Here is a 21,299-nt window from a genome sequence, read left to right on the forward strand (position 1 = left end):
TTTATGTTCACTCCTGAAATCCAGTACTGTAGCTGATGTCATGGGGAGGGGTGGGGGGGGGGGGGGGGGGGTGTTATCATATAACCTCATGGCTCCCTTACAGTGCACAGGTTGCAATTCTGATGCATGAGCTGAAACCTTCACATGTACGTTGAGGATTGGTGCCTATCTATTGTGGGGCAGCATGACTTTGCATAAGGTCTACTATGCCAAGTAGCCTTTGCATGGTGGAGTGGCGACCATAGGGAGCACCTCCAGTCAGAGTGAGTGGATCAGGGCGGATGATCTGCAAAGAAACATATCAAAATCATCTTTATTGGTGGGCATGTTAGCATGGCCTCTTTGCTGGACAGTAAGCAAGATTTCAATACAGAGGCTTACAATACCGAGGCAGTTCCATCTTTGGCCTCACACTGGAATGAGGATTGGGCAAGGAGAAATGGAGGTGTACAGCTCACCCAATTCTTGGTATGTGCCAGAACTGATGGAGAATCTTTTGAAACACCGAAATCACCTGTTTTTCATCAAAAATATTGAGGATCAGTTCAGAAAAGTTGCTGCAATAAAGATGATAAATGTGTCTTTGCTGAAGAGAACACTGAATGCTCACCAATCACAGGCATTTCAGGCCTGTAACTAGCTCTGGGATATAACAGTTACCCTCCTCATAACTAACTCAGTTGTTCATCAGCTCCAGAGAGAACCTAAGGATAATAGGGTGGACACTGGAGCTTTCATCCTAGTCTTCGATGGAAATGTTTTGCCTGAAAAAAATAAGGTCATAGTTTACATGTGTGGTGTCAAGCTATATTTTCCTCCTCCTATGGCATGTTTTTGTGCCAGATACTTGGATACATGTCCTCCTGCTGTATTAATAATGCTACTTGTAAGGTATGTGGGAGGACAATGTGTAGGGGTAACCCTTGCGAACAATCCTCTACATATGTAAACTGCCTAGAACACCTTCCTCTTCATCCACTGACATGTTCAGTTTTCAAGGGGGAGAAGAAAATACAAGAATATAAATTACTTGGCTATCAGTCTTATCAAAACACTAAGAAAAAGTGTGAACCATTCTACTCAGTCAGTATTACAGCGAAATTTGTGCCACAATTCACAACAAGCGTGCTGACATGGTCTCAAATAGCAAATCCTGACCCTAGTGAGATGTCAATGCCTGTTTTTCAGTCAGGAAAGGGGACATCAGCTCCCTCGACCTCCATAACCACAGCACCACTGATAACCACCCCATTGATGCAGTCAGTGTTGTCTTTTCCTCCTCCAGCATCGTCAGGGAGGAGGAAACCTGTCAAGATGACTCCCCTTCTTCCATGATAAACAGTCTATCATCACCCAGTAGTTGTCAGAGCCACAGACTTTGGGTCACAGAAAAGAATGGTCCTCTTCTGTCCCTGGAATCAAGACAGGAAAATCCTCACTTACAATGAAATCTTACGGAGGCAAGAAGGATAAGTCAAAAATTTAATGGAGTTCTGCTGTTCCGGTCAATCCAGCTCCCATCTCATCAAGGTCGAGCCTATGAATACTGGTGAAAAAGCACACATTCAGGTGGATCACGGTTCAATAGCAGTGTAGTTCATACTCCCATTTCCCCCTTTTAATGCTTTCTCAGTCTGCTGTCTCTCCCATGGAACTGTAATGAGTGCCATAACCATCTGGCTGAACTCAGTCAATTAATGACTACTTACTTCGCAGTTGGCTTAGAACTTAGGGAGGCACTGTTCTCAGAAGCCCAGCCCCCTACAATTTTTAAACTATGAATCTTATTGTAAAGATGTTAATGCCAGAGGGCATCTGGAGGCAACTGCACACTCATACGCTCTTAATCCTTTCAGTGAGCAGGTACTACTAACTACTGCAGGAGCATTGGCTATTCATGTCTGCCAACAATCCTTTGTGCGCAACCAAACTGCATCCATCAGGGGCCCAGTAATGGAGTAGTTAGTTTCAGAACTATAAGTCTGCCCCTTAATACTGGAGCATGCATTGCAGAAGGCCCATGGAATGTTCTCAGCCATTGGTATTACACTCTTCAGCCCAAAAATTTCACCCTTAGTCACTGGTCCATATAGCAGTCTTTGTGATAGTGATCACTTTCCTATCCCTCTCTCTTTCTTGACCCATTGACCAATGGAACATGCACCACATTGGCCATTAGGGAAAGCCAATTGGCAAGCTGTCACCTCAAAAACAACAGAAAGGTATACTGAAGGAGCACAATGTGCTATTGACACAATTATAGACTTTGTGGAAGCAACAATGCCCTGTTCTTCAGGCTCTTCATGACAGACACTAGTGCCATGGTGGTCCTAAGAAACAGTTGCAGGTATCAAGAATGTCACAGAGCACTTCAGGAACATGATCGGCATCCCTCTACAGAACATTCAACAGCATTCAAGAGACTTTTAATGAATGTACAGTTTTTAATAAAGAAGAGAAAGCAGGACTGTTGGGAACAGTGTATATCATCTATGGAAACACACAGTTCATCGCCTCTCGAACAGACTAAACTCAGCCTCACAGTGATGACATATGTACTGATCCCATGGTTATTTCTGAATGTTTTGCAGCACACTTCGCCAAATTGCTCACATGCTGTATATACCACCTAATTTCCTGGCCCATAAACTTTTGGCGGGTCGAAACTCATCACAACATGCACAAGGCTTTGAATTGTATAGTGTGCCATTTAGTGAATGCAAGTTCTGCAGCACTTAGTAGAATGTCAAGACACAGCAAAAAATAATCCATATTCAAATGCTTAAAGACATTAGCAACAAAAGCCTAAAAACATCTGCAGGATTTTTAGTTATATTTGGCAAGAGAGACGATTTATGCCCCAATGCCAGGAGGTATTATTATTCATAGCCTGAAGCTGGGGAAAGACCCTCAAATTTTGAATAATTATTGACCAGTCTATCCAAAAGACAGGCTGTGTAAATTATTCGAAAGAATGGTCCACCAACAACTGTGATGGAGTGTGTAAGCCAGAGAACATACATCCCAGTTTCATAGGGGCTTTTGGGCATTCTGGTCCACCACGGACTAACTGATTCATCTGGAATCTGCCGTGCACAATGCTTTCATGCATCGCCAACACCTGACCGCTGTGTTCCACAGAAGGTGTACAATACCACCTGGCATCATCGCATCCTGTCTACACTGCATAAGCGGGGCTCCCAGGGCTGTTTACCCATTTTTTATTCAGAATTTCCTATCCCTCTAATGATTTCAGGTCCAGATAGGTTTGACCCTCAGTGACCAATATACACAGGAAAGAGAAGTCACTCAGGGACTGATTAGGAGCATAACCCTCTTTGCCATCATAGTGGCATTGTGAACCCATGGTCTCACTCTAATTGTATGTGGATGACTTTTGCCTGTATTACAACTCTTTGTCATTGCACACCTCAAAGTGCCAACTTCAGGAGGCCATACAGAAATTATATAAGTGGCCATGAATCGTGGATAGCAATTTTCTCCCACAAAAATTCACATCATACACTTCTATCAACTCAGAAACTGTGCATTCATGCCAAGAATATTTCGTCAGTAACCAGTTACTTCAAATTGTCAATATTTTTAGGCATATTCTTTGGTGGTAAGTAAACTTGACTGTTCCATGTACGCCAGCTCATGGCAAATTGCATTAGGAAGCTTAGTATCATTAGATTTCTCAGCAGCACTTCCTGAGGCACAGACTGCATAGTTTTGAATTTTTATAACGTTACTTCTTTCCGCTCTAGCAATGTTTGTTGATGCAAAAAATGCCAAGTTGCACCATGGTTTGGAATCTGTGTTAAATTGTAGGTATCTTTATAACTGGGTGGGTAAGTCAGTTCAAAGGAAGGAGGAAGGCAACTGCATACCACCTCCAATAGGACCATGGCTAATAGAGCAAAATGTTGTTGAAGTCAGTCTTCGGATTGAGGACAGCTTTACTTTGCTTGATTTTTTTTTTTCCCAGCTGGACTATGGATTTGTTGCTTATGAGTCAGCATCACCATCGCTATCGAGCTTGTTAGACTCTGTCCACCACAGTTTCCTGAGGTTGGCAACTAGAGCCTTCTGTAAGAGCCCTGCAGACAGCTTCCTGCCAGCAGCTGATATCCCATCACCATGACTACCCACATTGGACATGCATCTACGCGGATGGATCAGCGGTCAATGATGAGGCCAGTTTTCCTTTTGCAAGCACCAGGGGGAACAAAAAGTATTATTGCTGATTACAGGCAGTGTATATACTGCAAGAATGGTCGCTATATCGTAGCACATTAAAACTCGCACTACAAAGGACTTCCTGGTTTGGAGTGGCACCATGAGCTGCTTACGACACATATCTCAATACTACCCGAAAAAACTTTTTGGTCACTAACATTCAAGACCCGTTCATTGATCTCCGCGTTCCAGAGTGATAGTAACATTCATCTGGATACTGCACCACACAGGTATCCCAGAGAGACAAACTTGGACTGCTGCGCACAGGCTTATGATTGCAACTGCAACATCAAATTTTGAAAACCTGGGATATGGAATTGCAGACTACCATGACCCTCAAGAGTTGATAGCAATAAAAGGCACCACAAAAAAACATGGCATACTTATATCCATACCTCTGGGAAAGATGCCATCATACTGTGCTGACTACGTGTTGGTCACAAGGCTTACTGATGAGTTCCTCCTGCGTCAAGAGAACTCTGCTGAATGCAGCTGTGATAACCATCTCATGATCATCCTAATCCTCACATAGCCCTTCTGGCTGGCTAGAGATGAGCAATCGACCTCACTACCACAGATATTTACGGACGATGCTTTACCAGCTACCAAATTCCTATGTTCCATGAGAGAAAGTGGATTTTATAACGAAATTTAATGCCTCTTTGCATCCAGTGTCTGGTGCAGTTGTCAGTAGAGTACCTGTCATTGTGGCATGTGAGCCGAGTGACCTCGGGGTTCTTTCACCCTCTGCACTGTCATGCATTTTAAACTTTTATGTACATGTTACATTTATGTAAGTGCTTAAGCTAATTACCTCGCTAGTCTGTCCAATCTGCATTTTCTCATGCTATTTTAGTTTCTCGTGCCCATTTTATCTGTACTGAACGTGATACCCTTCTTGGTGCATCCTTCAGAGACCAGCTACAATCATTAGCTGTTAACTCATACAAATATTTGGGTGTCACAGTTTGTAAGGATATAAAATAGAAAGATTGCATGAGTTAAGCGGGTGGCAGACTTCATTTCAGTCAAGGGCACTGGAAAAATGCCCTGTTGTTTGACCCATCCTAGAATATTGGTTAACAGGGACATTGAAAATATATAAAGAAGACCTATATGAATTATCAGGGGTTTATTTGACCCATGGGAAAGAATCATGGAAGTGCTGATAAACCAGAACCATCAAATGCTTGAAAATAGATGCCAACTATCCTGAAAGCCTACTTACAAAGTTTCAAGATTCACCATCACGTGCGAATTCTAGAAATAAACTGCAGTCCTCATATGTATCACCCCTTTAGGGACTTCAAATACAAGATTAGATTAATTAAACTGCACACAGAAGCATTTAGTGAATCATTCTTTCCACACTTCATACACAGTCAGAATGGTAGGAAGTTCTAATAAGTGACATGATTGAAGTACCCTCCACCACGTATCTTAAAGTGGTTTTAGAGTGCAAACATAGAACAAAGAATGCTGAGGATACATTAACGGAAATATAACTTTTGTATGAAGTCACCAATTTAGGGGGGGGGGGGGGGGGGAGGGAGTAGTGACAAAATGAAACTGAAAGTGAAAATTTATGTTTGGATAAATTTTTGGGTTATGGCTAAAAGTCAGTCTCCAGCATATCTTTCAGTATGGTTGTCACAGATAGTGGGAGGGATTGTCTGAAAGTTGGAGGATAGACTATAGGCATGAGAGTAATGTAGTGTGTAGTGCAAGAGATATAGTTGAACAAGTTAGTTTGTCATTTGCTCTTTAATTAGACACAGTGTTTCCTATTCTGAAGATGGTTTAAGAAGCCAGGAATGAAGAGAGAAGAGGTCAAAATTCTTTCAAATAATTAGAGACTGAGCACAAGCTAGGATTACAGAAGTATGGTAAAGGAAATCAAGCATATTGTCATGTGAGGAATCATCAGCAGTAACCAAAATTGATTTAGGGAAATGTGGAAATGGTAAATATTAATGCCCAGTTGGGGATTATTTGAACCCTGCACCTCTAGAAAATGAGTCTAGTTTTCTAACCAGATCACCGTCTCACTCAGTAAAGGAATGAAAGTGAATTGAGTGTTAAAAGCAAGTAAGAAAGGGAATGATGAGTGAAAACCTCAAGATTGAAACAACCTTTGCTATTGCCAGTAATGAACGAGTGTTGATGCTCTGTTTTTCAAATTGCTTTTTTAAAGTATGACAAATGGTACTCGCATGGTAGTTAAGATTCAAAATCATCTGTAAGAATTCAAGAAAGAGAATCATATGTATGAATATCCATTGGAGAACCAGATATTGTACCATACTAAGATGCTTCAGTTCCATAGTAGATATAGATGGTGTAGCATAATTAATAACAAAAACTGACATGGTTGAAAGCACACGATGATAAAAACAAAAATATTCCAGGAAATATGGGTCTGATATTGAGCCACTTGAGAGGTATCTGTAAATGTTTGGTTACAAGCTGCCTCTGACACCATTAAAAAATAGTGTCCTCGTTATATCTGTAAAGTACAATTTTCAATTATTTTTCCATCTAATATTTTAATCATGGACTACCTTAACAAGAATACAGTGCTGTTCCTGCACGAAACAATTTATAATTTATTGTACACACATACAGTGTAAAGGAGATGGTCCAGGTGTCCTCCTCCAATTTCAGTGCAATACTGCACCAGTGTCTGCAGTGAATTACAGATTCTTTTGAACATCCCCCAATCATCTCATATATTTTGACAATATTGCACAGTTTGCTGTTCTAGTTCTTCAACTGTATAAGTAGATGTGCTTTGCACTTCACTTTTGAGATGACCCACACAGAAAAATCCAGAGAATTAAAGTCTGGGGATCTTGGAGGTCAAGGTACAGGCCCTGCTCTACCGATAAATGCTGGACAGTACTGGCACATTGAATGTCATCTTACACACAGAAGTAACAATAATGGAAATTCCTGGATAGAAAAATATGCGAAATTAGGGATAGGCAACCACTTACTGTAAAGGATTGGGGTGTCACGCACAGAGACACATAATAGAAAACAGTTCTGAAGCTTTAACCTTTCTAACTGAACTAGCATTCAAGCTCTTGTTCTTTTTCCAGTAAGGGTAGGCGTACACATGTGATTCCCCCCACCCACCCATTCTCTCTCTCTCTCTCTCTCTCTCTCTCTCTCTCTCTCTCTCTCTCTCTCTCTCTCTTCTTCTTCTTGTGGAGGGGTGGAGAGAGAGAGAGAGAGAGAGAGAGATATGCCCAAACATAAACAAACATACTTGTGATACCAACAGTGTACATTTGGGTGTCTGTGTGGTTGTATACATGTACTATTACTAGAAAAAGAGCAAGAGCTCAAAAGCTAGAGTTAGGTAAGTTGTTGCCCTTCCATTATTTTACCTATTTTTTTACATCAGAGGTAAAATTTGCTTGTGCCAATCATGCAGCTTGTTTGCAAATTTTTAGTAGAACATATTTGCTTCTACTACCATATATGGTACATATGCGAATAATCTGTGCCATTGAATAATCTGTGCTCCATAATTTTAAGATACAAAAAAAAAAGAAATATTGGATTTAATTTTTGTTTTATTTACAAAAAATCCGACATAATGTTTCTATTCATCGTCACTTTCATCATCACTAGCTAAAGAACGTTTGCTGTCATACCTTCCCACAGAGCGTCGCCCTCGGTTCTGTCGAGTGAATTTGTGGTAACACATTTTTTGAAGGATTTTTTCACCAGTTGTTGTCTGCGGGAGTTGTCCAGGACTAGCATGTCATGTACGAGGGCATTTCAAAACGTAAAGATACAATGGCTCACAGTCCTTAAATAGAACATTTATTTAGAAAACATCAGTTACATCTTATTACCTGGATTATTTGTTATTTTTCGACATAATCATCCCTGTTATCCAAATATTTGTTAAGTTGGTGCACAAGCTTTTGTATCCCACAGTCATAGAAGGTTGCTGCCTATTGTTGGAACCACATTTAAACTTCACCTTTGATCTCTTCATTGTCGTGGAATGATTTTCTACTAAGATGTGACTTCAGGTAATGGAAGACATGGAAGTCGGTAGGCGCAAGGTCCAATACATCCCATTTGGATTGTTTGAGTAGTGCTTTGGTTACAAGCACTGTGTGAGGCCAAGCGTTGTCATGAAGCAAGCGGGCTCCACTTGTCAGCATTCCCCTGCGTTTGTTTTGAATTGCCCTTCGAAGACGTTTCCAAGTCTGGCAATATGCAGCAACATTAACTGTCGGTCCAGCAGACATAAATTCCAACAGGAGAATGCCTTGTCTGGCCCAAAAAACAGAAGCCATGATTTTCTTCGCTGAAATCGACATTTTGCATTTCTTGGCTTTAGATGAATTCGAATGGTGCCATTGCATTGATTGTTGCTTGGTTTCAGGTGTATGGTGATAAACCCACATCTTGTCACCTGTCACAATGTGATCAAGGAACTCATCACCTGCTTCAGCATAGCATATGAGGAAGTCGAGTGCAAAGCCCATCCTTTTCTTTTTGTGTTCTTCCATTAAAAGTTAGGAACCCATCGCGCACTCAATTTCCTGTACCCTAACTTGACAGTCAGAACATCATAAAGAGTTGTCATTGATACGTCTGGTATGATCTGATGCAATTCTTTCAATGTGAGATGTCTATTCACACGAATTGCTTCCTCTGTTCTCCGTAGAAGGGCATCGAAGGTCACAGGTGGCCGACCTGTTCTTTGTTCGTCATGAACATCGGTCCTACCTTCAGAGAAACGACGACACCCTTTCGTTATATTTTGTCGATTCATAATGTTCCCATAAACAGAAACAATTGCTTTGTGAATATCCGCTGGTCATTGACTTTTTGCATGAAGAAAACGTATGACAGAGCACACTTCGCATCTGGCAGGATTCTGAATCGGCGCAGCCATTTTAAACATGACCTACTCCAACCAGAAGCAACGTTCAACTGCCGAATGACCAAGGAGAAGGTTAACACCAGTGTTGCCAACTTGCTTGCCAAAACTCTTTGTTTCCTCTCGCGTATGGTGTATCTTTACTTTCCGAAATACCCTCGTACATTCAGTAATGCACCAGTGCAACGTTGCCAAACATGCATCAAGCAGTTAACCACAAGATCATTGTCCTTCTACCCTTTTTTGTGCCCTATCACCAGTATGTCTTTCACTAATATTTTTGGAATAGTTTTCCTTATAAATATCACAGAACGGGAGTAGCTTTTGTCCATCGCCAGTTACACACATCATCACTTTACACCTTTAGTTCTCATTGCTGCTAGTTCATATCATGACACTGCATCCCCCTTTCCTGTTCACAGTGTTCCCAAGCAGCATCTCAAAATAGTCGGATGTTTGATCCATGTTACGAATTTGTGATAATATACAGGAATATTCATGGTACAAATTAATCACATAGCGATGAAAATTCACTACTTTTTCCTTGTACTCACCTGGAAGCTGTTGAGTGATGGAAGTTTGCCTCCAGAAGCCTAATGCATTCTGACTGAAAAATCTTGATAGCCAACCCTGGCTAGCTTTGAAACTGCCGATGCCTAGTTCTTTGGCTAAAGCCATTGCTTTGAGCTGACACATTGTACTTGTCACCATGCATTCGTATTGTCACTCGTCATCTACATAATCACCGAGCTGTTTTTCGAGGTCCTGGTGCTTTGATTTTTGGCCATGAAATGCTCGACAATTACCGTTCATTGTTGAAGTTGTGTTTTGTTTCTTCACCAGTCATGAATATGCCCTTCACTCACACCATAATTTCTTCATGTTGCATGGTTTCCAATGTTCTCTGCTTCTTCAATAATTTTAAGTTTATTTATTTAGCTGTGTATGAGTGACAATGAGAACTTGGAGCTGTAATTAACAAACTAACACAGGTAATACCTCCCTCATAAGGTGCTACTGATATGTCTCAGACTGAGGCCACAACAATGCAATAATTTAACAGGATATATTGTTGGAAGCAGAGTAGCACCAACCTCATTACAATTAATCTGTGCACACCAGTGTTTCATCCTTAAATTTGATATATGTGTGGGTTATTCGTGTATATATGGTAATTTTCACTATTAATTATGAAACATCCTGTATTGCTTTCATTCATCACCTACTGATAAAAACATAAAAGTTGGAAATATGACTTTATCATTATAAGAAGCGCGCGCGCGCACACACACACACACACACACACACACACACACACACACACACACACACACACACACTGTCCAAATAGGCCTTGAAGGGCCAATGGTACGGACCAGCCACCATGTCATCACGATATGAGGATACAGAGGAGCACTAACCAGCGCACCGCTCTCCCAGCCATTGTCAGTTTTAGTGACTAGTGTGTCACTGCGCAGTCAAGTAGCTCCTCAATTGGCCTCACAAGGTCTCAGTGCACTTTGTTGCCAACAGCATTCGGCAGATCTGGACAGTGACACATCCATGTGCTAGCCAAGCCCGACAGCATTTAACTTCACTGGTCTGATGGGAACCAGTGTCACCACTCTGGCAAGGTCGTTGGTACACCATAATGACAAATATCAACTCATCACAAGGAAAAGTACATGAAAAACAGTGGAAATAAGATATTAATAAATAAGGTCAAAAGTGACACATTAAGTAGGTGGAGTGTGGTGTAAGAAAAACTGATGGTGTGAGAGTTGGTTTGGAGTGTATTGTTTGAGCTGGGAATTAATGAAAAATAGATCTGGTCAACTCATACTGAGGTTATGTAAGAACTATAGAATACAGCAATGGTGGCAATTACCTCTGTTAGTCAACAGTAGTTGAATATTATTTAAATAATGCTAACAACGAGTAATTGCCGTTGCCACTGTGGATAAAAATACTGAGAAGCAATGAACTGCATCAACACAGATGGCATTTCAATGTGTCACAAGAATGGACCAGATCCAAAAAGGTAAGTATCAAGTCTTACAATGAAATTATGTTAGCATACAAGTACTTGACAAACTGTAAATGAGACAATTACATCTGGAAGATCATGAAAATAAAATCCAGTTATGTGTGGTCAATTGAAATACAATTATAAAGGATCACAAGGTTATTTGTCAACTGCAGTTAAGAGATTCACAACAGTTTTGCTGCACAAATATTACACACAAGTTACTCTAGACAATGTAACATAGTAAGGAAGATCCATCCTACATATTCTTGTACCTTTCCTGTCATTAATGATTTTTTTCATTAGTTAATCACATTTTGATAATAGCACGTCTTATTTCATTGAAGTTTATTATTCACTGTACAGTTCAATTACTGATGATATTACAGTTAGTTTCCCTGGAAATAATTTTCCTAAAGAAATGTACATACTTTATGAAAAGCTATTGGAGGTAAGGTTTAGGAAGTGGGGAGAATCATGGAAAAGTTGCCCAGAACCCTGGATCATAGCACAAAAGAAAGTTTGAACAAGATAGATGACAACAAAGACAAACCAGGTTTTGTCTTTGTTGTCATCTGGCTTGTTCAAACTGTTGTGTGTCGGTAACCTTTTGTGCTATGACCTTGGAGTTCTGGATGACTTTTTCATAACTCTCCCCATTTCATAAACCTCAACCGTCCTTTTCCTTCCCCCTTCAAACCTTCTACCAGAAGAAGGAGCCACTGGCTCTGAAAGCTAGCACATTTAATTAACTTATGTGTGTTTTCTCCTGCTGCTTCATGGTGAGCAGAGTTTTTGTTTATTCAGCTATATTAAATTTTCAAGAATTGGTTATTTTCATTGATTTATTACTTTGTTGATTAATCAAATTGTTACATTTTATGTCATGGAAATATTTATCAGGCTTTGGGAATCCCCATGTAAGTAGAAACCATTTTCATAAAATAGTACCTATAATTACATCTTTTTTCTGATTATGCAGATCATAGTTAAAAATATTTGCTCTTTTGCCTATTGTATTTTATGTCCCCTTATTATACTATCTTTTATGATAAAATTAACAAAGTAACATCAAATTTTGAATTCTAATGTTTTGTGCTTCTCTAAGCATGACAGTGCTCGAGTCATTCAGCACCAAATAGTCAGATTGAGAACATTACTATGCTGTTCTTGGTTAGCTACTTTGTGTGAGTGTCTCAGCTCATTAACATTATGTAATCAGCCAGTTCATTTATCTATCACTATCAGCCCTTTGCTTTTTGTTCACTTATTGAAAGGTTGACCATTTTGTGACTTAGCCAACAAAAATGTACATTTCATATCTAGCTAGTGTGAATCTGAGAATTTAGCTGTCATTAAGAACTGTTTCATAAATGTTTCTAAAATACTTTCACAACAAGATCATCAAAGCAGACTGCCACAGCAGCCACTGAGTGCAGAATAAAAAGCCATCAAATTTGCACTTGATACCTGGCTTTAGAACCTTTGCAAGAGTGGTTCAATGAAAAGAACTCATAAAAAAGTTTGAGAACAGTAACAGTGAACTAAATATACAGAAAACTGTGATTGAAGTGTTAAAGGTGGCAGCATACAGGAGTGATTCACAACACAATAGCAAAGAGGCCAGAACAGTTGATATTTGAAGACAAAGCAGTATGCATATCAGAGGAATGTCAAGGATGACACTGTGTTGGCAACAAGTCAGTAAAGAAGCAGAAGCAGCGTAGAGGTAGTCAGCCACATTGGAAGATATTTCAGCCATTTGGAAGCTGAGGATATTGCCACCTTAAGTGGGGAGATTCAGCCAATTCTGAGCTGGTTTTATGTCAACAACATGACTTGATGGTCCAAGACAAATTACATCACAGTAGCAAGCAACACAGTAAAAGTTGCAGAACAAAAGTGTTCAATTTAGTTTGCCCATATGAGTTAGTTGACCAGATATCAAAGAGAAAAAACTGGGACACTTGGAGTTTATACTTTCTACTTAACTTCATGACTACACTTACACTTATCTTTCTTGATAGTTATGGTGATGTTTTGAGATTAATAATAGAACTATGATGATGCAGCAGCTCAAAAACCTGTAGCAAGAACATATCTTGATTTTGTGAATTGCAATGGAAAATATAGGTACAATACAAATAAATATAATTCTTTTCTGAAGAAATAAAAATGACGTAAACACTTTTGTATTATTACAAACTGGACATATTTTCTGCAATGTTTAGTCACTTATTGTTTTAAACATGCATAATTTGTTAATCCTAAAAACTATACAATATTATTAATCAGTAGTCAGACACAAATTATACATTTCATCTTAAGATTTACCTAATCTTTATTCCACCTATGCTATATTTATCGTTGGTAGACAGAAAATAATCATAAAATTCTATGCAAGATAAATTGAAATGAGTTTTCACAATAATAATAGTTGTCATTCTTTATTTAACATTTCAATAAATGAACACATGCTCTTTGGAATTTTCATGACACCACTCCTTCTGCGTTTAGTATTCATATTCACTAACAGCAGTAGGTAGTAACTTTGTCCACACAGTTGATCACTTCCTCTTGGACATTTTCACCAGACATCACACTTTCTGAGTTTAATATTCACATTCACTGACTACAACAATAGGTAGTAACTTTGTCAGCATAGTTGATCATCTGCCGAGTTTCAATTTTGAGAGAGAACTGTCGCAGTTGGTAGAATTCTGTCATGACAATTAAATCTGCCAACAATGAGCTACTCTTTCCTTTGGCTGCAGACTGTCAGGCAAGTGATCATACATGCCAAACAATATTCAATAAGCACTGCTAACACATACTGTATTGCTCACAAAATTAATTTCCATATGGCTACAGTCCCATTATGAGAAATGTTTAAGTTATGCTCCTCTATACCTCTTCTGGCACAGGTTTTATTTATATATGTGTTTTTCACAAATATTTAATTAAATAAGAAATATTATTGCACACATTTTGCATCTAGCTTCTCGATTGAAAATCAGAACAATTATGTTATCCAAATGGTTTTCCCAGAATACCGGGACATTTAAATGAAAACTGGGACTATGCTGGCAAAACCAGCGTGTCTGGTCAGTTTAAATATGAATGGCAGAGAACTTGAAAATAGTGTGTTTAATAGTATGGAATAAGGGTTAGAAACCACTGATGAGAAATTTTCAGTTAAAAGTTAAACGTGTATTATATTATTTTATTGAAAGTAGACTGCATAATGACAGTGGCATAACTTTTGACATAGACTAAACGTATAGATACTGAAACAGACATGATTGATGAAATGTCAAGGATATCCCCATATGGAATGCTATGATATTAAGAATGTGAAAATCATTTAGAAGTAATGGAAGGAGTTATATAATATTAAACAACCCCCAAGGACTAAGACTTGATGTGGTGGGGTCCTCAGCACTTAATGATCTAGATGACCAATGTGGGGCAGTATATTTCTAATAGCTGGTCATTTAGTAAGAGGAGTGAAGAAGCCAATTAGTCAGCAACATGTGAGTAGAGTTGAAGCAGCTCAGCGACTTCTGAGATGAGTGAGGATATTAATGTCAATAGTAAAGAAGGTGAGTGAAGTCATTTACTCTTGACAGTGATACCTCAATGGTAGTAAAGGCAGAGAGAATGGTCCACAGCACGACGGACCTAGCGGAAGAGGCAAGCCACCAAGCAGAACAAAAATCCACGCCACGTCTGATTTGCAACAAGCATGATCAGCGTCTCTCCAAATGTTGATAGCGGCTGCAAAAATCAGTATCTTCTGTTACCAAAGTGGTCAGCCATAAAAGACATCTGTTCCCATATTGGGTGACTTGTTAAGACCCATCTGGCAGTTTGATCACAGATGGAACATCCCACAAAAGGCTAACATCTCATCCTAATTTACTTTCAACGAAGGCATGATGATAAACACTGAATGGAAAAGTACTTCAGGAAGTAAACAATCCTTCATCACGGAAACAGTGATGCAACAAGCCCATCGGATTCTGGAGAGTCTAGAACATCGTGTAAGAAAGAGTCAGAGCTTCCTAGAAGTTCTGACATAAGAAGAAACATCTGCTAGGCGCACTGAACATCAACACTTTACTGAAGACTGGGAAACTTAAACAATTGACAGATTTGTTCAACAGACGCAACATACTCATATTAGCACTTCAGGAAACCAGATATGATGGCGAGAACGCTTTTGAATCAGAAGGGCTACAGGATCTATAAAGGAGAACTGGCCATAAAGAATAAAACGAGTCACTATGCTTGGAACAGCTTTCATGGTCAAACAGAATCTAACAGAGTCCTTAACAAATTTTGTGTCCCAATGGAGCGAATATCAGTTCTCTCTTTTAGATCAGCCAACAAGGGCTATATCATCAAAAAAGCATATGCATCCACCAACAATGACAACAGGGAAAAAAATCCAGAGAGAGATGAAAAATTTTGGGAGACACCAGCAAATGAGACATCAAAAATAATAAAACTATTCATAGGAGACTTCAGCACATAGACTGGCAGAGAAGAGAAATACAAGGCAATAGCAGGACATCTTTCTGCACAGCACCAATAAGAATGGAGAAAGGTTCATCAACTTCTGCACTTAAATTCTGCACAATTTCACTTAAAAATAATGTCAGCCTTTTTCAGGAAATTACCAAGGAAAAAGAATACCTGGAGATTTCCTGACACACATTTAGGTTCATCTCAACTGGATCTGTGGCAATAACCTAACAAAACTGTAGAGAAATCATGATCATATTGCTCAGAAGAGGACTAGGCATAGATTTGAACCACTTTTTAACAGAAATCAAAGCCAAATTTCAACCTAAAAAATCAAACCCAAAATTTAAAAAGTCGCTATAACTGACACAAAATTTCTGCTAGACAACAGGAAGAAATTTGTTAAGAATTTGCATGCAAAGAATATGGGAAATTGGGATGAAAACAGAGAAGCAGTGATAGAAAAGGTGAAAGAACTAGAACAACCACAAAGAAGAAGGAAACATAGATGGTGGAATAAGATATGTGATGAAGCAACAGACTCCTTCAAAAAGCAGAGAGACTAGAAAACATTCACTGAGATCAGAAAACAGACCTCAAAAATCATTCAAACAGAGAACTGGAAATGTGACAGAAAACGATTAGAGAAAATAGATACAGATTTCAGACAAAAAAACACTAGGGACTCGTATAAAGTTCTCAAAGAAGAAATAAGAGGTTACATGCCAACAGGACTACACTTCAAAGATTCAACTGGCAAACTGATTACCAGTGGCAAAGACAACTGTGAGTTACTAGCAAAATGCTTCAAAAATCTTCTTAACCGCAAGGAATCAACACAAAGACTAATTTTCAGACAGCCTCAAAAGGAAAACCTCCCTCAGAACAACCATCACTGCATCCAACTGAACTATACAATGGCCAGCTGGAAAACGACAGAGTGCCAGCTGAAGATGAGATATTAGCTGAGATGTGTAAACTGGGAAGGAAGTAGACAGTGAAGTTATTTATGAGATTATTAAAGATTTCTGGTAGAAAGTAAGAATACCGGATGACTGGAAACAAGCCATAATCCATTTGCTACATAAGAAGGGTGACACCAACAACTACCAAAACATATCTCTGGTTCCTGTCATCAACAAAATTACATCCAAACCTCTACTGAATAAGATAGAAGATCAAGCAGAATATACAATTGGCAAGTACCTTGCAGGATTCAGAAAAAGTAGATCATGCCCAGAGGAAATCTTTATCTTGAGAACTATTCTCATGATCAGAACAATGCGTAACGTTAACACAATTGTTACATTCATTGATTTCAAAAAAAAGTATATGATTCTGTAGAGAGAAAGACAGTATTCTGGAAGCAGGTATCAACAAAACCACCAAACATTTAGTCGAACAGAAACTCGCAGACACAACTCCAAAAATTTAATTTATAGCAGAAGTTTCTGAACCCTTCAGAATTAACACAGGTGTTTGGCAGGGCAATGGGCCGTGATTTTGGTCTTAGACAAGGTCATGAAAGAATGGGGTAAAGAACTACAAGAGAAAAATGTCAAAGGAATCCATATAGGAGAAGGAAGAGGAAGATTTAAGGTGAAATTTGTCACTTTTGCTGATGATAATGCAGTAATTTCTAAGGACAAAACAGATGCAGAGATCATGACAGAAACGCTTCAGGAAATTGCAGCTAAAACTGAATTATTAATATCATATGACAAAATGGAATGCACTGAACATAAACACAACAGAGAAAAAATATATGCAAACACAACCCAGAAACATCACAAGATTGGTATGTTTTAAGAATTTGGGAGAAAGGATACAATCAAATGGATTAGATAACACCACAGGGAAGGAAAGGAAGAAGATGGAATTGGCATATAAACACACAATTAAATAATATGCAACAGTAATTAAACTGGAAGCTCTTTATGGGTCTGAACACCCAACACCGAATAAAAGAGGTGAACAAGAAGAACTGGAAAAGAAAGAAAGGAAAATACCTAGAAAAATTTTAGGACTACAAAGGAACAAAGATAACTCTTGGACAAAGAGGAGAAACAAAGATCTATACATAACAATCACAGACACTATAAGAAAGAGGATATTAAAGTTTTACAATCATATTTATAGAATATATGACAATTGGCTAATGAAGAAAATTTTTAATTTCATTCGCAAATTAAAGAACAGCATATGATGGCTGGAAGAAACAAGAAAGGACTTGAGAAATATTAATGTTGCAGAAGACACCATCTAGAACAGGGAAAGTTTCAGGCTACTGATCAACATTGCAAATTTCCTGTCCATCAATGGAATTCACAAACTAGGAGGGTGATGTCAAATGAACAGAGACAGGCCATCAGCCAATGCATGAAGAAGTTCTAGGAAGAATTGTCCAAATTCTGTAATGCTAATAAAAAATTAAAAAAAGAGAGATGAATTATATGAAGAAAGTCAAGGAGTACAGGAAAAGTCTGTGGCTGAGGACATTAAGTTGTTATTGAGGATGATGACTGAACAGGATAAAAATAATAGCGACCTTAAAAATTATATTAAAAGTGATATTAGTAGTTTGAATGCAAAACTGAACAAAAATAGCAGTGGACTTAAGAGGAACATAGTAACTTAAAACCAGATCTGGGCAGTGGTCTTCACAATTTGAGAACTGAATTGTTGAATTGGATCATAAAATAAATATGATCAATTGTGAATGATACAATAAAATTGATGCAGTGAAAGTTTTCTTGCAAAGTAAGTTAGAAAATGTAAACAGAGGCTTACAATATAAAGTAGGTTCAGTCAGTACTGAATATGTATCCAGGATTAAGGAAGTAGAAGTAAATTTCAATAAACGAATGGAAGCTGTTGTTGATTCCTGTCATGCTAAATCTAAGGAAATGATTAAAATGTGTTTTGACGATAGGGATGAACTTCAATTATGGATTGAACAAAGGAAATTGGACTTGAACAAAAAGTACAAGTAGAGGTAAAGTGAGTGAAGAATTAATGTATGCTAGTTAATGAAATTGTTAAAAAAAGGTAACTATCACATTACAAATGCATCAAAAGTTTACTTTTAATTTTAGAAAAGCCATGTAAAACTTTTTATTCATTTATTCAAGTAAGATTTTTATTTATTTATAACATGATACAACTCCTTTATCACGCCTTTGACAATTGGTGTGGACCACACATTTAAGAACTAGTACCTAACATTCTCAGCTCTGATACATGAGACAGTTGAGTGATGGCTTCACAACAGGTATAGTCCAAAATGTAAATCCTACTATATGTGCAATGTCTAATGAAGCAGCCTTTGTTAATTGTAAAGAGTTGAATAATTTCAAACCTTTCTCGTGGTCGTGCGGTAGCGTTCTCGCTTTCCACGCCCGAGTTCCCGGGTTCGATTCCTGGCGGGTCAGGGATTTTCTCTGCCTCGTGATGGCTGGGTGTTGTGTGATGTCCTTAGGTTAGTTAGGTTTAAGTAGTTCTAAGTTCTAGGGCACTGATGACCATAGATGTTAAGTCCCATAGTGCTCAGAGCCATTTGAACCATTTCAAACCTTATGATATTGTTCATCTTATTGATTTACTTAGGGATATGTGGGTGCCTTAGCCAATGGGGTAACATTAGGGGAGTCATTTGGTGCCAGGGGCATGGACATGGAAAGGACTGTGCAGGAACATGGCTCTCCTTTACTTGCCAGCACTTGTACTGCTAAGACACACCTTTTCCACTCTCCCACTAATGTTTTAGAGGTCATATGTTCTCTTCTTTAGGCACCAGTGTATAGTCTCCTTTGAAGATAAACCTCTTCATGGGTCAATTTTTGGAAGTTAAACTTTTGCTGTTCATGCAACCACATTGATCCGAATTCCTACTCCCTTATCTCTCATGCTTGGGGAACTAAAGATTAGCCTAAAAGCTGGACAGAAGAGGGAAGATGTTTGTTTAAGTGGTGTTTAAAGGGAGATGCTCATGGATGGACAATGGAGGTCACAGAGCTTTACAATCCTTGGTTGGCCTTTAAGAAATTATTTTTAGAGTGATACTGATGTAGGAATGAGCAACAGAAGATTTTGAGTAAATTTTGGGGAGAAGAGGGATATGGAACTATAAAACCCCATTGTCATGAATGAGATTAAGTATTTGTACATGGAGTTACATTGTGAATCAATAATAATGGAATTACAAAAGCAAGTCTCCCAAGAAAATGAAGGAATTGCCTTGCCATCTACCAGAAAGAGTACAGTGTGTAACAGGTATATGAGCAGATATTTCTGTTGGTGACTGAGGATGGTGTACTGAACAACACTTTGCCAGTATTTACTTCATTTGCAGACTAATAATTGTAGGTATTAGGAGTTGTATGTTTTTAGATCGTTTAGTGCTTCCAAGTACATTTGGCGAGAACAAGCCATTAATGCTTACATTCTCCTGGGCAGCAGTCAAGTGTAGAATTATGGACACAGAGCAGTTAGTCTATGAAAACATCTATAAATAATCAGGAATGGAAGTTTTGTGTTCCTCAACAGCATGATAACAACTAACTTGGCTACCTACATGAAAGCTATGGTCATAATCGCTCTAGAAAAATAGAAACAAATATACAAGAAACAGTGATGGTTAATTATTTGTGGAGAGGGGTAACAAAAGATTGTATGAATGTGACAAATGTCAGAGCTCAAAAATAAGAAATGTCCTATCGAAAGGTTTGATGCATTGTGTAATTCCCAATGCTCCAATAGAATTAATTGCAGGTGATTTGTTAGGGACATTGCCTACTTCTAATGGGGTGTGCAAACATATATTTGCACTGTTATACTGTCATGTAGAAGAAAATGTAATTAGATGAATGACAAACATTAACTTCACTTAACAAAGGTTTATTCATCACTTGCCCATATAAGAGTGCGAAGCGAACTGCCTCTGGCCAGAACACGTTGTTGTTGTTGTTGTTGTTGTAGTCTTCAGTCCAGAGACTTGTCTGATGCATTTCTCCATACTACTCTATCCTGTGGAAGCTGATTCATCTCCCAGTTGCTACTGTAACTTACATCCTTCTGCATCTGTTTAGTGTATTCATCTCTTGGTCTCCCTCTACGATTTTTACCCTCCACACTGCCCTCCAATACCAAATTGGTGATTCCTTGATGCCTCAGAACATGTCCTACCAATCGATCCCTTCTTCTAGTCAAGTTGTACCACAAATTTCTTTTCTCCTCAGTTCTGTTCAATACCTCCTCATTAGTTATGTGATCTACCCCTCTAATCTTCAGCATTCTTCTGTAGCACACATTTCAAAAGCTTCTATTCTCTTCTTGTCTAAACTATTTATCATCCACGTTTCACTTCCATACATGGCCACACTCCATACAAACGACTTCCTGACATTTAAATCTATACTCAATGCTAACAAATTTCTCTTCTTCAGAAACACTTTCCTTGCCATTGCCAGTCTACATTTTATATCCTCTCTACTTTGACCATCATCAGTTATTTTGCTCCCCAAACAGCAAAACTGATTTACTACTTTAAGTGTCTCATTTCCTAATCTAATTCCCTCAGCATCGCCCGCTTTAATTTGA

This window comes from Schistocerca gregaria, chromosome 1, assembly GCF_023897955.1.
Source record: "Schistocerca gregaria isolate iqSchGreg1 chromosome 1, iqSchGreg1.2, whole genome shotgun sequence".
In the NCBI taxonomy this organism is placed as follows: domain Eukaryota; kingdom Metazoa; phylum Arthropoda; class Insecta; order Orthoptera; family Acrididae; genus Schistocerca; species Schistocerca gregaria.